This window comes from Molossus molossus, unplaced genomic scaffold, assembly GCF_014108415.1.
Source record: "Molossus molossus isolate mMolMol1 unplaced genomic scaffold, mMolMol1.p scaffold_m16_p_2, whole genome shotgun sequence".
Lineage (NCBI taxonomy): Eukaryota > Metazoa > Chordata > Mammalia > Chiroptera > Molossidae > Molossus > Molossus molossus.
Window position 1 is genome coordinate 130,860,974 of NW_023425355.1, and position 4,522 is coordinate 130,865,495.

The 4,522-nt window shown below is 53.6% G+C and overlaps 2 pseudogenes; one reads left to right on the forward strand and one right to left on the reverse strand.

Moving 5' to 3' along the window:
• Window positions 1-878: 878 nt before the first annotated feature.
• Window positions 879-2,672, reverse strand: LOC118635533 (annotated as a pseudogene).
• A 538-nt stretch (window positions 2,673-3,210) lies between these two features.
• Window positions 3,211-3,767, forward strand: LOC118636619 (annotated as a pseudogene).
• Window positions 3,768-4,522: the final 755 nt, after the last annotated feature.

Sequence of the window (4,522 nt, forward strand, 5' to 3'; positions counted from 1 at the left end):
AGAGAAAGAGACATCGACATGAGAGAGCCACATGGATTAGGTGCCTCCCAAACAACCCTGTCCAGACTGTCCAGGGCCGGGGTTCGAACCTGCAACCCAGGTAAGTATGTGCCCTTGTCCAGGAATCAAACCTGATACCCTTTGGTCTGCAGGCTGACGCACTAACCGCTGAGCCCCTTCCCACACTGGAAAGGGACCAAAATGCCATCATCAATTCATCATAGTAGGGACTGGAGCATCTACAAATACCGAGGGAAATACACAGGCCTAATGTTAGCTACATGACAGATGCTTGAGGTTTCTCTGTGCCTGCCCTCAGTGGCTGACAGTGACCCTCTTCCCCTCCAGACCCCAGGGCCTCCAGTTCCAGCTCTTGGCAGGGGTTGGGGAAGGGGACCCAGAGAGGCTCAGGGACAGGACAGTAGCAAGAGGCAGGGCCCGGACAGAGGGCCTTCCCAACAGCTGGAGAGGGTTGTACATTCAAGTGTGAGATAAACTCTTTTGTGAGAGGAGGCTGTGGGGCTGCACAGGCCTGGCCCCACCCTGTCCTGAAGTCCTGGCAGGGCCACCCTTCACCACTGAGCTTCCGAATTGAGGACAGGGGCTGCTGGCTTGGCCTGGCCAACCTGGTTTCTCAGAGAGTCTGTGGATTGATACTGGGTTGTTTTTTTTCATAAAAAAATTAAATTAAAAAAGCAGCATGTTACACCCATTGTGATCAAGGCCTGGGGAGGCCCTGCCCGGCTAGGACTGCCTTCCCACTAGAGACAGGCAAGGGGCGCCTGTGCTGGGGAACTGGGCAGGGCCACAGTTAGTCCCTGCCACCCACCCACAGGGCTTGCAGCTGTCAGGCCTGGACATATCCATTTCATTAGATGTCAAGCCCAGGTCAGGGTGGAGAGGGCAGGAGGGGGGAACAGGGCTCTCATGGCATCATCTTGTGTAAAATATGGCAGTGAGCGGCACTCAGGGCCAAGATGTGAATGGGCAGTGGGGTGGGGGTAGCAGCAGCAACATTGTGTAAAAAAGTGTCCAGGTTCCCATAGCAAAGAGGACCATGACCAGTGTTTGGGCTTCTCCAATACAGGGCTAAAAGCCATCTGGACAGGGGGGTGGGTGGGCAGAGTCCTCGCTTGGTTTCTTGGTACTGTCAGTCTGCTCCCCCCTGGAGGGGCCTGGCTCCCGTAGTGCATGGTGTTGGCTGGGATGGACGTGGGTGAAGCCATTGAAATGGCAGGGCCGCCCATGAAGAACTGGCTGTTGACCTTATAGTGGGCGTTGGAGCTGCTGCCACTGCTTCCCTGGGTGCCAGACAACCCTAAAGGAATTAGGTTGTTGTGGCCCACACTGGAGCCACAGGCGATAACGCTACTCAGGTTGTAGGCAGTCAGCATCCCAGCTCAGCCATCCCACCGCTGAGGTTGTAGGTGCTGCCCGTGTTCCATGTGTTCTCGGAGGGAGGTTTGTAGTGGGAGCCAGGCGGGGATGAGGGCATCATGCCTGTGTATCTGAAGGATTTTTTCAGATCCAGTAGGTTACTGGATTTGGAACCTGTCTGGTTACCTGGGCTACAGTACTGATGTCATTTATTGGATAAGCAGACATATCCCTGACATTGTGTCCCTAACCTTGGCAAACAGTGGTAACTGGAACAGTCACCAGACCTGGTACCAGTGAGTTAGAGCCTCCGTCGAGGCTGTGTACAGCCACACAGTCATTATGGAGCCACTGAACGTGACATCAAACCAGAAAGCCAGACCGTGAACCAGCCTGGAATGCAGCATGTGGAATTTGACTGGGATTTCTATCCTGTGTGAATTTCCTTATTTGGCTTCTAAAAAGTTCATCACGTACTTGACAGACTTGTCCATCAGGATCTGGATGTCAAATGTGTCCACTACAGGCTTCTGGAAATACTCATCCACAGCAGTGCCTCGGAGGGCCGGCAGGTCCATTCCACGGAAGGATGGCTGGTACCAGAAATTGACCTTAGTGAACTGCTCTGTGTAGAGCTGTTCATCTGTGAACCCCACGAGGTGGGCATCACCAGTGGTAGGGAACATGTCTCCACCAGGCCTCGGATACATTTTGGCGTGTTGGTAGCTCAGGAGCACATGCTCACTGAAGACCATGTAGCCTATGGGATCCGAGATGATGATGTCCACCTGCTCAGGGAGCAAGCCCTTTTCTACCTTCCCCGGGGTGACCACGATGCGGTCGGTGAGTGCAGTAGATGAGGCCGTTACTATTCACGAAGACCTCAGAGTGCTGTGCCCTGGTGCTGGCCTCCACTGTATACAGCTTGCTCCAGCTTGGGCGGCGAAAAGCGACAGGATCCCAGAGCCACAACCAACATCAAGAACGCTCTTGTCCTTGAAGTCCGTGTGGTTGTGCAGTATGTCACGCTGGTAGGTGCCGGTCCACACGTAGTCCTGCATCCTGTTCTGCTGCTGGGACAGGTAGCCATAAAACTGGAAATACTGCACGGAGGACGACTCCTCCCTCCCTCGCTGAACACGGACCGCTGCAGGGCACGGCCCCGGCAGGTCCTCAGGATGTTTTAGAAGGAACAGATCATTGGGTGTGGCGGACTGGACACCGACGCTGCAGTCCAGGGTGACGATGAAGGACTGCTGGCCCAGGCTGCTGCCCTCCGTCTCGCGGGACACCGATCACTGCGCGCGCGCGTGCACACACACACACACACACACACACACACACACACACACCCCGAAACGGCCGTAGAGGGCGATGCCTGCTGCGGCCGGGCCGGCGCGCGCCCCCGGATCCCGCCGTTCGCGTCGCCCATGGTGAGGAGGAAGGCGCCCGGGAACCCCAACACGGCCCCGCAGGGCCCCGCGACGCCCCGGTCCCCCGCCCCCACACGCCCGCGCCCGGCCCCGCCGCCGCCACCGCCGCTGCCATCTTAGATCCGGCTCCAGGCCCCGCCACCGCCGCCCGGGCCCAGGCCGCCGCCTGGATCTATAAATTCAACGCGATCCCTGTCAAAATGCCAGCAGGCTTTTTGGGGAAGAAACTGACAAGCTGAACCTCAAATTTATATGGAAATTCAAAGCACTCAGAATAGTAAAAACAATTTTGAAGCAAGAAAAGTTGGAGGATTTATATTAACCGATTTAAAATCTTACTTTACTGCTCCTGGTCTCCCGCGGCTCTCCCGGCTGTCCGCCCGCTCCGCCCCGTGTGCCGATGGACCTCAGCAAGTGGTCCCGGCCCTTGAGCCTGCAGGAGGTGGATAAGCCGCCGCAGCACCCGCTGCAGGTCAAATACGCCGGGGTGGAGGTAGACGTGCTGGGCGAAGTGCTGACGCCCACCCAGGTTAGGAACCGGCCCACCAGTATTGCATGGGATGGCCTTGATCCAGGTAAACTCTACACCTTGGTCTTGACAGACCCGGATGCTCCCAGCAGAAAGGACCCCAGATATAGGGAATGGCACTATTTCCTGGTGGACAAAATGAAGGGCAACGACATCAGCAGTGGCACAGTCCTCTCTGATTATGTGGGCTCTGGGCCTCCAAAGGGCACAGGACCTCACTGCTACCTCTGGCTGGTCTATGAGTAGGGCAGGCCGCTGAGGTGTGACGAGCCCATTCTCAGCAACCGATCTGGGGACCACAGTGGCAAATTCAAGGTGGCATCTTTCCACGAAAAGTAGGAGCTCGATCCCCAGTGGCTGGCACGTGTTACCAGGCAGAATGGGATGATTATGTGCCCAAGCTCTATGAGCAGCTGTCTGGGAAGTAGGGGAAAGCCAGGAAACAGAAATCGCCCTGGGGGCCCCAAGCAGTGTTCTCAAATTCAGCAATGCACGTAGATTTCTCCTCTTCCCTGTTCCCATTCTTATAGAGGAGACCTGAGCAGATAGTGGTGTAGGATGACTTTTCCTTCTGCCTGTTCTTTATAATTGTACAGGGTCACACATCCTGGTTTATGTTTTGATAAAATTTGAATTCCATTTTGGGGGATATTTTGGCACTATGATGGGATCATCCGATTGTTAATATAAGAATAGCAACCCAGAATTTAAAGGAGAAAAGATGTAGGTAAGAAAAATAGGTCTACAGTAATAGAACAGAACATCAAAAAATCTTTAAGGGAGACTTAAAAAAAAAAAAAAAAAAGATTCATTGCCTCTGCCTTTATGAGCCAGAGTGCAGAATTGTGCATGGTGGCATATTCTGAGATGTGTTTTCACTGCCCTGTTTCTCACCAGACAATCAGAGGCTGGCATGTCCACTAACCCCCAAAATGGTACATCTTGGATTGGTTAGGAGGTGTCAGTATCCTGCTCTGGCTCCTTTAAAGATCAGTACCGGAAAAAGCAATAGGGAGAGTCACTTTCCTGTTGAAGCACAGTTGTCTAGATGAATTACAGGGCTGGGTGAGAGGTTATCAGAAATCCCCAAATTTGTGCCTGTGAAATTGATCACTTGTAAAAAATATATTTTTATTTATTTTTAATTTTTTTTTAGAGAGAGAAAAAAATATCCATCAGCTGC